General features: G+C 40.1%; 1 long non-coding RNA gene across 1 annotated transcript in view; it reads left to right on the top strand.

The window, feature by feature from the left end:
• The first annotated feature begins 1,782 nt into the window (after nt 1-1,782).
• Nucleotides 1,783-12,558, top strand: part of LOC129779693 (uncharacterized) — a 62,616-nt gene continuing 51,840 nt past the window's right edge. The window contains exon 1 of the long non-coding RNA XR_008743741.1: nt 1,783-2,331. This is a non-coding gene — a long non-coding RNA (uncharacterized LOC129779693). The remainder of the gene's footprint in view (nt 2,332-12,558) is intronic.

Below are 12,558 nucleotides of genomic sequence, written 5' to 3'. Positions count from 1 at the left end.
TGGCATCCAAACGGAAAGAATTCCGCGCGTGTATGTGTGTGTAGCGATGTCTTCCCGGGGAACCGTTTGTGGCATCACTCTGCTCCTGATGGATTCCCTTCTGGCCTAGGGTGCACAAACAGGCTCTTGGTGACACCGTTCATCCGCGCCTTCATGATAAACGAAGAGCTTCACCATAACAGCGACAACATGCTCCAATCGCTGTTCAATTAGAACTGAGTGGATTTCCGAGCGGCGCTCGCTTATATACCGATTGGTGATTTCAATAGCCTGTTTTGAAAGCAATTTTAAGACTATTGAAACAAGTTTTTGGATGAAAAAGTAACAAGTATAGAACGCGTAGACATTTTATCTTTCGAATGAAGTGTTTATCATACCATTTCGTTCAGTTCTTTAGGAGCTATTAACGCTCAAAATCTCGGTCTCCGGCGTAACGCTTTCGTTTTCGAAACTTTGATTTTACACCCCGGTATAGAAATGAAAGACGTAGTCCTACGTCAAAAAACAACAACAAAATTGAATTCGTTCCTCTCTCTCTCATGTATCACATATGCATGCATCGATGCTTGAGTTCAACATGGTTTGACTTATGCTACAGGTGAGCTGAATTTTTTTGTATCGTACACGAAAATTACTCATGTGTGTGCGCTATTTTGCACGCTATTTACTAATGCTAACACGACCTTTATAGCATACCTGATAACTGTCTTAGTTCGTTGCTTTGAGTTCACAATGGGTAGACAATAATCCGTCCATTAATGGGGTAACTACTTTTTTGCATCAGAAATCAAGTTGTTGTCCCTCTTTATATGGACGTAAAAATAAGATTGCGTACGCGGGTAACAATTTCGTCCCTAGGGGGGTAGAAATGTGAATTGATATCAGTTGAATGAAGAGGCAGATTTGTATTCATTAGTCACGTCAGTTAGAATAACCACTGACTAGACTAGTTCATCAGTCATCCTTGCTCTCAACGCTAGTCAATTGGCAATTCACTTTTTGTTGACGGCGACCGCCGAAGCAGTTCTAGTCGAAGCGAAGCTACTGAGAGTAGAGTCGATCTTACAATGCCCTGCTTACAATGTTAATAAAGGCATTGATATCAATCGAATCTGATTTATTTTTTCAATATTTCAAATTCGTGCACGAAGCGTAGAAAAAAAACATAAAGTTTGGTTCAGAATTATTTATGCGTGATTCCAAAATGTAATTCTGTCTTCATTTTGTATACTTTCGTTTGCTTTTCGTTATCGCAAAAAACTCAAAACTGTGAAATAAAGACACATCCAACGAGTCGGAAGTGAGTTAATTACGCTGTTTTTCTAAAAAAAACTGTACAGGTTGTGCTTTCGTTATATAATATTATATCAGAAAAACAAAGAATGATCATCTTCTCTGCTAAAACATCATCCATCACAAAATTTCCAAATCACAATCGCAAAAATTATCTTGGTAAGAACAGAGATTGTAAACAGTGTCGAAGCTAAGCGAATAGCTGCGAGTGGTAAAATCAAGAAATCTTTATAGATGAACTTGTTCACAATGTTCACAACATAGTGAACACCTTGGAAAGTGTTCCCCACCTACTGAGTGAATCATACTTGTGGTGAAATTCCTCTCCAGAGAGCGTCGTTATCCTGTTTTCTCTCTCCCTGTTTATGTCACCGACAGCATCCATTTGCGAACCAAAACGCGAATCACATACACTACCGTAGCCAAAACTCCTGGAGCAACAATTCGCCACAACATCCTCACAACGGCGTATCAGTTCATTTCGATCCTCCGAACGTTCTGTATACTCTGTCCGGGAACAACAGTGAAGTCCGAGGAATCGCCCCGTTGAAAAATGAAACAGATCCGACGAGGAATCGGCACATTTTGTAGAACTGTGTTTCAAGGCATCGCACTTCCGGTATCGTTGCCGAATAGTACGGTTCGAATGCAAGATTTCCAAGCTCAGTGGTGAAAAATTGGTATATGTGTGAATCCATCGAAGGTTCGTTACGGCCGGTCGGAATGTCACTAATAAGGGGGAAGGAAAATTCCCTCGACTATGTGAATGAGTATGCTTTCCCACCCGAGAGTCATTGTGTGCGTAGGATTGTCTTCTGCATTCCGAGACTGGGTCCGGGCGAATATAAAAGCGACAACGACTGTTACAGCCAGAAGCTATGGTTTGGTACATGAAATACCACACAGTGAGGGCTAACAAAAAACACATAACTATGAGGAGGAATAGCCAGTGGAAGCGAAGGAGTGGAACCGTTGGGTGGATTTCCGAAATATTCATTTCATCGGCGCCAAAGGGGAGCGAAACTACATAAATTGGAAGTAAGTGGATGGTAATCTAATTTACACGAAAACTCGACCGTAAGCATCTTTTTGCTTCAGCACAATTCATTCACTTTTTGGGAAACTTTCGCAAGATTGTCCATAAAACTTATTGTTTACGAATATTCACCAAACGCAATCAGATTGAACCCATCCCAAAATCAGTATAATTTGCAACCCAGATTGCGAACGAGAAAACTTTGGCTTCACGATTTTTCATGAATGATATCCTCGGCTACTTATTGACAGGCCATAAATCACGTCATCAAACACGCCAGGCGTCAGCTTGTTCCATTCTCCCGGAAGAGAAGGGATCTTCACGAAGTGCTATAAAAATGCAAACCGATGGATCGGAAAATGTCGACACGGTAAAACGTTACCGTCCATCGTTGTGATGAGCTTTTTTGTGATACGCAATAACAATTTACTGCTATTGACAGTAATGTTCACTCTTGTGCTAACAAACGGCGGAACGTAAAGTGAAGCAATGTGACGGAAAAATGGCCAATGAAAATTATGACCAGACGTGAGTGGGTTGGTGGGATACGATTTAGGCTATGTTAAAAACGTATCGCGTGTTTCACATCTCAAATGTTTCCTCGATCTGGGAAAACGAGGATACGGCTCAGGTATCATCAAATTGGAAACTCATCTACAGGGCATTAACAACCATAAGCATCCGGTGTTGATATACTTCAAAATGCTTGCTCCAAAGGATCCCTTCTGGAGAACTGCTCCATATGTTTCATGGTTGAAAGTTGGTGAATATAAGTCAAACCAAAGCTAACACCGCGATGTTTGTACAGAGACAAACCAGCACACACACGAAAGGCATCAGCGCGGATTTTATTTCACTTTATTTGATTTGCTTCGAGCTTGTTCGTTCTTCTGAAGTTTTATTAAGCGATTTTTGGGGAATGATTGATAAGCTACAGATATTTCGTATTCATTAAATTTGCATTTTTATTGGTTTTTCTCTGTTCTTTTACCTTTTGAGGCAAATATTCATTCTTGCTTCTCGCTTCTAGATGTAATAAACATAGCTATAATTTTCGAAATATTTTTTTTTATAATTTAAACGTGAATTTATGATAAAAAAATAACTGATGTTACAAAAATTATAATTCACTAGCTGACCCGGCAAACGGTGTTCTACAATTTAAATTATTTCTAGTGAATATTTTTGCTGTTAAATTAAAAAAAAGGGTGGGTCATATCTATGATGTAACCGCAAGGTTGACGTGGAACCGTAGCTTAGCAATTATTTGTTTGTATTGATTAAATTCTTGTTTGATTGAGACAATTTTCAAATTGAATTGAATTCAATATATTTGATTTGTGAGTAAGAAGAATGAACAAATGCCATGGAAGGACAATTCATGCATTGTGATAGATATAAGTAAATAATATGTAAATTTAATGGCAGTCTTTTTACGTTTGGTATAATGCCTAAAGGGTGTGTCACATCAAATTGCATCACGGAAAAAATGCTGTAGAAATTCGCCCAGTAGACCGATCCTTTTGAAAATTTTAGACAGTAAAATAAAAACTATTAAACAACTTTTGACATTTTCTTTTTATTCATACTTCGAGCCCAAGCCCGTATGCTCGCACCTTCCTCTTTACCCCGTCCATAAGGTTCTGTACAAGGTCAGGTTGTAGTTTTTTTTGAACAGAAATCCATTTTCTCTTGAAGTCCGCCTCTGATTTGACAACTTTTGGGTTCTTCCGGAGGGCCTGCTTCATAATCGCCCAATATTTCTCTATTGGGCGAAGCTCCGGCGCGTTGGGCGGGTTCATTTCCTTTGGCAAGAAGGTGACCCCGTTGGCTTCGTACCACTCCAACACGTCCTTTGAATAGTGGCACGAAGCGAGATCCGGCCAGAAGATGGTCGGGCCCTCGTGCTGCTTCAATAGTGGTAGTAAGCACTTCTGTAGGCACTCCTTAAGGTAAACCTGCCCGTTTACCGTGCCGGTCATCATGAAGGTGGCACTCCGCTTTCCGCAAGAGCAGATCGCTTGCCACACCATGTACTTTTTGGCAAACTTGGATAGTTTCTGTATGCGAATCTCCTCCGGAACGCTGAATTTGTCCTCTGCGGAGAAGAACAACAGGCCCGGCAGCTGACGAAAGTCCGCTTTGACGTAGGTTTCGTCGTCCATTACCAGGCAATGCGGCTTCGTCAGCATTTCGGTGTACAGCTTCCGGGCTCGCGTCTTCCCCACCATTGCCTTTCGTCGCGGTTAGGAGCCTTCTGAACCTTGTATGTACGCAGGCCCTCCCGCTGCTTGGTCCGCTGGACGAATGAACTAGACAAATTCAGCTTATTGGCGACATCCCGGACCGAACTTCTCGTATCACGTCTAAACTGCTTAACTACGCGCTTGTGATCTTTTTCACTGACGGAGCATCCATTTTTGCCGTTCTTCACCTTCCGGTCGATGGTTAGGTTCTCGAAGTATCGTTTTAGTACTCTGCTGACCGTGGATTGGACGATTCCCAGCATCTTACCGATGTCCCGATGTGACAACTCCGGATTCTCGAAATGAGTGCACAGGATTAATTCACGACGCTCTTTTTCGTTCGACGACATTTTTCCAAATTTACGAAAAATTGACAGTGAAGCATGGCCAACGCGAAAGCGAAAGATATAATTCCTAAAAATTAAATTTCTACAGCGTTTTTTCCGTGATGTAATTTGATGTGACACACCCTTTAGGATGCCTAGGAAGAATTCTCGACCGATTATTTTATTTTGCGTTTCCCTCTGAAGTTTGCATCTCTTAAGTATATGTACTTCTCGAAGCTAATTTGCTTAAAACTTGAAAGTTCATTCGCATCTAGCGTCTGCACAATTTTTCCAGGTTCCTCAGTTTAGAAGATCGTGTTAGGGAAACATATTCAAGTCTACACAAAGACAAGCGAGTACAAAAGTACTCGCAGTTTGCATTTATTTGCAAAGCCGATTTCCCCAGAAACCTTGGTTCTGAAATCTGTGTTGGGGAAACACATTTCAGTGGGAACAAAAATGCCCCGGACTTGCATGAATTTGCAATGGCAATTTCCTCCAGGCACCTTGGTTTTGAAATGACTGTTAGGGAACATATTTCGGTGAAAACAAATGCTCCCCTTCTTTCATGTGTTTGCAATGCCGATTTCTTACAGGCACCTTGGTTTTGAAATCTCTGTTAGGTAATACATTTCGGTGGGAACAAATGCTCCCCTTACATTCATGTGTTTGCAATGCCGATTTATCCAACGCTGCATGGTTTTTAAGTCTGTGTTAGGAAACATTTTTCGACGAGATCGAAATTCCACCTACTTCATGTATTTGCAATGTCGATTTACCCCAGGCTGTTTGGTTTTGATGGCTGTGTTGGGGAAACCGTAAATCGGGCCAATCAAAACGAGACTGTAAGGGCATTTAGATAACGCTTAAAATTTTACAGTTATTCAATTGTTTATCTAATGAAAAACAACATTTTATTAATTGCGATAGAAGCGTGGAAACATTCTCTATCAATTGATGCAAACATCCTTCCGATCCAGTAAGAAATGTTCGAGTTATAAGCATTCGTAATCCTTCATTTTTTCTTGCATGCTCTGTGTTCAGGTTTCCGGTTTATTTCCCCCATATATTCCGGTTAGACGTAGTCCCACGCGAAAAAATAACTAATGTATTGTAATTGTGTTCAAATGTTTTAACGATCTAAAAAAAATAATCGATTATGATCGATGTAGGATAGATTCTTCACTTGGATATCGGGCAGATACGTGAATGTTTGACCGTGTATTGCATTGAACTGTGGGAAATTAGTCTTTCCGAACCCGAGTGTGATGACGGTTCATTCTTTGATGAATATCAAACGGATATGCGGAGATGGGATTTTTGACATACAGAGAAATTGAGCACTTTAGACGATGATTGACGACAAAAATCAAACAAAAAACACAGAAAATATGGATGGGTTATACCTATGATATAACCGCAAGGTTAATGTAGGACTACCGTTGGCTTAGTAATCAATTGTATTTCTTCAATTAGCAATAATCTCACCTCGAGTGTTTCTCATTGGGTACGATATCGCCGCAGCGCAGAGCTATCTTTTGTGTGTATTGATTAAATTATTGATTTAACTAGTGAATGAATGAAACTATTTACGAATTCAATTGCAAACAAATCCCAATTTAAAACAATTAATGTATTATGGTAGTAGTTATCGCAGCAAATAGATATCAACATTTTGCCTAATCATCAAACGGTATGTGTACAAGTTCAGTGAGCTGGTGACATGAAGAGATATTTTCCAATGTAGTCTTGAATAATCGAGCCAAACCGTTGCATTTGTACCCGCTTTCGAAGACCGTGTTAGTAAAACGAATTCCGGAGTGTAAAATGCATGTGGATATAAAAGTAATGCCGACTTGAATGTATCTGCAATACCGATTATCCCAACTTCTTGGTTTTTGAATCTGTACAGGAAAAACGCATTCCGATTTGTAGAAACGCAAACGAGTACAAAAGTATCCGCAGCTTTTGCATCTTTTGCTTTTTGCATCTATTTTGCAATGCCGATTTCCTCAGGCTCCATTATTTTGAAATCTGTGTTAGGGAAACATCCCGATTTCCAGAAACGCAAACGAGTACAAAAGTACCCGCAGCTCGCATCTAATTTGCTATGCCAATTTTCCCTGGGTCCATGGTTTTGAAGTCAGTGTTAGGGAAACATTCCAATTTGCAGATACGGAAGCGAGTACAAAAGTACTCGCTGCTTGCATATATTTTGCAATGCTGATTTCCCCTGGCTTCATGGTTTTGAAGTCTGTGTTAGGGAAACATCCATCCATTCCAGCGATCATAACTCAATCGTTGCGCAATCATAACTGAGTGGATTTCCGAGCGGCACTCATATACCGATTGGTGTGATTTCAATAACCTGTTTTGAAAACAATTTTAGGGCTACTGAAACGAGTTTTTGGATCAAAAAGTAACAAGTATATGACGCGTAGACATTTTATCTTCCGAATGAAGTGTTTATCATACCATTCCGTTCAGTTGTTTAGGAGCTATTAATGCTCAAAGTCTCGTTCTCCAGCATAACGCTTTCGTTCTCGAAACTTGGAACTTACACCCTAGTATAGAAATGAAAGACGTAGTTCTACGTCAAAAAAGTTTTAATTCAATTTATTTCATTATCGTAACTGACATGCTTGATCTCTTTAATTCCAAGTGTAAAGTGGAAAAAGTGATATATTTTTGTCGTAGAATGGAAAAATAAAGTAAGGAAAATTATTATTAATTTCCTCAAATTGCTGGACAGCAATTGGTCAAAAATACGCGCTGCCGTTTTTAATATGGGCGGATAGATTCATAGATGCTGGGTTCCGCTCATGTACCGACCAATTTGGTAGCTCATAATTTCTTTCAGAGCATGTCCTGCTACCTGTTGCATGGAACAGATATTAGAGATATTTTCATTTTTGTTTTCGGTTGAATCCTATTTTCATTTATAATTTTTGTTTTAAAAGCGTGTTCATCTCACATTTGCACAGCTCTATTAAACTTGACTGGCGATCCGTTCAGGTAATTCTGATTCGATCGAAATTCAGAATACAGGAGAATAGTTCATCAATAGATGGGATCACACTATCCTTTTGCTCAGGGCGTATTTTGTCGTCTAACCAAACTAAAAATGGGCGTATAAGGAAATCCTCACTTTTGTCATTCAACCGAATACATCCATCAACATGTTGGACAGAAAACGTATAATATTTTAACGAAGCTTATCAAAGACATCATTCCTTTTGTTTGAACATACGTGCTGTTATGGTAATGGAAACGCTTTGGACTGAAACAACAAAGTGTTGCTCATGATAGCGTTTCGCAAGTGACGAATTTCATGCCAACTCGACGGGCCGTTGGCAGCACCATCTCAGATAGCAGTGGAACGTTGTGGGTGTAAAGACATGGGTCATTTAAGCAACTTTGCATACTTAAAATATTCGAAAAATAATTAGAAAACTTTTTGGAAAAAGCCAATTTTTTTTCTTAAATTTTTACAAAAAAATTTAACATAAAATCTATGATACCTACAAAATTCATGTTCATGGCGATCTGTTCAGGTAATTCGGATTCAATCGGAATTCAGAATACAGGAGAATAGTTCATCAATAGATGGGATCACACTATCCTTCTGCTCAGGGCGTATTTTGTCGTCTAACCAAACTAAAAATATATAAAAAACTAAAAATAAAAATGTATAATGTATAAGGAAATCCTCGCTTTTGTCATTCAATCAAATACATTCAGCGACATGTTGGACAGAATACGTATAATAATATAACGAAGTTTGAACATACGTGCTGTCATGGCAATGCAAACGTTTTGGACTGGAACAACAAAGGCTGTGTCGGTGTTGCTCATGATAGCGTTTCGCAAGTGAATGTATTCTTCCTCAAACCGCTTCTGTAGATTGTGTCATAGGAATCGCAGTCGTTCGCTCTCTACCTTTGGTATATGTTGATATGGATTGTTGGCAACTCAAGGCATCATAGAATGGTGTTGTCCTGACCGGGTCGAATCATTAAACGCAATAAGAATACGAGCACACTCTCTTGTTTGTTTCATCTCCTCCAACCACATGTTCAAAAATATTAATTCAAAATGAGTAATGTTAAGTCATGATGTGATTAGGATAATTTCAATAATTTTGTGCTCATCCAAAAAGGCTTCCAGCTTCCCGGTGATGCGGCTAGCTTTAGTCGAATAGAGGTGACTTGAGTGGAGTACAATGAAGCGGACGAAGTTCCATCTGTCATTTAACTAAAGTTCTGTTTGGAAAACGAACGAAGGGTCAATTATTTGGATATTGTTTATACCAAAATACTAAAATCACGATTGAAATAGTACGGATTCAATCAAAACAATATCAGTTACACTAATTGTTTGCGACCGAATTGGTATACTTTAAAATTCGCCAATTCTCAAATGTCACCTTTTTCAGAGTGGGTAAGAGAGAATTTTTCATTGTGACCTCTTTTCTGCAATCGGAACAGTAAAGCCTTGTGATGCCTCGTGTTGTGTGAGGCAGACTGAAAAATAGTTTCCATTCATCTATTCTCGATGAAACCCTCCCAGATAAATGTATTTACGACGGATACAACGAAGCTCCATCGGTCCAATAAAGTTTAAATTGATATAAATGGAGAATAGATGTTCGCTAGGATCCCCTTTCCCCCTCGCTTCCCTCGATAGATTATAGTTGGTGTAACGTTCTCTATTCTGTTTCCAGCAGTGAAGCACACGAAGAGGTTATAATTACATTTTGTACGCCTTGAATTGATGTGAACTCTGGCTTCCAACGATCTACGAGAATGGCTTGTAATCAACTGTTATTTGCACTCGAACTCGATAATTCGTCACTCAATCCGCAATTCAATTAATTTGAATTATGACACCAGTTTATATCCAGCAGAAAATGTCCTTCCATGATCTAGTCGCGTCGATTCCATTCACAAATCTTGTCATTCATCCTCCGTTACGGCTATGAGCCAAAATATTTCAGCACAAATGACGAGACCTCTTCTCAATTGCACTGAAATCGAATGAAATTGCCTCCGACATACTCATTACCGAATCTGGGAATGATGAACACAGGAATTTGACTTCGAAGCTTCCACTCCGCGGATTTGTGGATTCCTTCTCCCATAACCTCATCGTCAGCATTTTTCAAACAAAGCCGAAATAGCGGAATAATTATCGCCATCTCCATCATTGTCTCTTCCATCATCGGCGATAGAGAAAACCAGGGGCATAATCGAATTGGAATGATTGTTCGCTTCGCGAGCCAATCATTTCCCGTTGAATCCCACCAGCGATATACGAACCCTCTGCGGGTGCTCCTTTCTGAGCTATGCAAAATATCATCCTATGTAGTGATAGCTATTCTCACATAGCAGAGCCAATGTTTGTCCACCGGCGTGAGTGTGTTTAGTTGAATGGTACGATTGGTGGCTGTGGTTAGGTGGCAATAATTTACCATCGAGCTCAAGCCAGATATCTATGCATCTAATGAGCTGTGGGTGGACTGAGTGGTTGGAATTGTAGGATAATTGAAAGAGCGAATCGCGAATAACGCGAATGAATTAAGAACACCTAATTTCTTGTCATGTGCTTCACAAAATTCGTTGTACTTCAAAGGAATAAATGTTACCAACTCGATGCCAAGACATATTAAATGCGCAACAACACTTGCAGAATTTAAGAGGCACTGTATTTCACACGTGAAAGCTGTGTTTTATTAACAGTCGAACGTTTTATTTTTAAATTTATGACGAAGATTTTTATTGACGAAGTTTTATACGAACAGACAATTAATGTGGACAATTTTTGACGTAGGATTACGTCTTTCGGGAACATATTAGGGTAGAAATTGAAAATCGAAAATCGAGCAAATCGTGAAAATTGGCCATTTTCAAACGCTTATTGTTCAGTCATTTCATGATTGATGAAATTTTTGCGTCAATCGATTTCGGTACTCCATAACAATTTTGTATATTGATGAAAATAATATAGGTGATGAAACTAACTATCGAATAATTGAAAAATATCAACCACTATCCTAACGGAAATACCCACTTCCGGTTGGTTGAAATTGACGACAAATGTGGCGGTTCCCTAACAGAGACATCTAAACCAAGCTGCCCGGGGAAATTGACATAGCAAATATATGAAAGTAGGGGGAGGTTTTGTTCCTACCGAACTTAACCTTCCTTAACAGAGATATCAAAACCAAGGAGCCCGAGGGAAATTAGCACTGCAAATATATGTAAGCCGGGGGCATTTTTATATTGCAAGTATGGTGAGTGATACGATTAATTCTAGCAAAACAAATTTAAATTTGGAACTTTAATGTTGGTTGCTTCGTGATATTTCATATCATATCGAAAATTTAGCACAAGTGTAAGTGTACAAATGTATGTGGTAGCAGTTGTGTTAAAAATGATTTGATATATGAAACGATTTATTTCAATTTTCCTAAATAAAAACCAAGGTGTGTTTCCGCTCGAGAACGGGTCGATTGGTTTAAGCTGTCTGTTTTGTTGTGTTCATTTTCACCCAAGGAAAGTTTATACGGCGAGAAAAATTAGGGAAGTAAAGAAATATAAAGGGTGTGTCACATCAAATTGCATCCCGGAAAAAACGCTGTAGAAATTTAATTTTTAGGAATTATATCTTCAGCTTTCGCTTATAATCAGATAAGAGTGTATAGATCACGTTGGCCATGCTTCACTGTCAATTTTTCGTAAATTTGGAAAAAAGTCGTCGAACGAAAAAAAGCGTCGTGAATTAATCCTGTGCACTCATTTCGAGAATCCGGAGTTGTCACATCGGGACATCGGTAAGATGCTGGGAATCGTCCAATCCACGGTCAGCAGAGTACTAAAACGATACTTCGAGAACCTAACCATCGACCGGAAGGTGAAGAACGACAAAAATGGATGCTCCGTCAGTGAAAAAGATCACAAGCGCGTAGTTAAGCAGTTTAGACGTGATCCGAGAAGTTCGGTCCGGGATGTCGCCAATAAGCTGAATTTGTCAAGTTCATTCGTCCAGCGGACCAAGCAGCGGGAGGGCCTGCGTACATACAAGGTTCAGAAGGCTCCTAACGCAAGCAAGGAAGACGCAAGCCCGGAAGCTGTACACCGAAATGCTGACGAAGCCGCATTGCCTGGTAATGGACGACGAAACCTACGTCAAAGCGGACTTTCGTCAGCTGCCGGGCCTGTTGTTCTTCTCCGCAGAGGACAAATTCAGCGTTCCGGAGGAGATTCGCAAGCAGAAACTATCCAAGTTTGCCAAAAAGTACATGGTGTGGCAAGCGATCTGCTCTTGCGGAAAGCGGAGCGCCCCCTTCGTGATGACCGTCACGGTAAACGGGCAGGTTTACCTTAAGGAGTGCCTACAGAAGCGCTTACTGCCACTATTGAAGCAGCACGAGGGCCCGACCATCTTCTGGCCGGATCTCGCTTCGTGCCACTATTCAAAGGACGTGTTGGAGTGGTACGAAGCCAACGGGGTCACCTTCGTGCCAAAGGAAATGAACCCGCCCAACGTGCCGGAGCTTCGCCCAATAGAGAAATATTGGGCGATTATGAAGCAGGCCCTCCGGAAGAACCCAAAAGTTGTCAAATCGGAGGCGGACTTCAAGAAAAAATGGATTTCT

This window comes from Toxorhynchites rutilus, chromosome 3 (genome assembly GCF_029784135.1).
Source record: "Toxorhynchites rutilus septentrionalis strain SRP chromosome 3, ASM2978413v1, whole genome shotgun sequence".
NCBI classification, from domain to species: domain Eukaryota; kingdom Metazoa; phylum Arthropoda; class Insecta; order Diptera; family Culicidae; genus Toxorhynchites; species Toxorhynchites rutilus.
The sequence above is the reverse complement of the archived record's forward strand: the minus strand, read 5'-3'. Positions and strand labels throughout refer to the sequence as shown.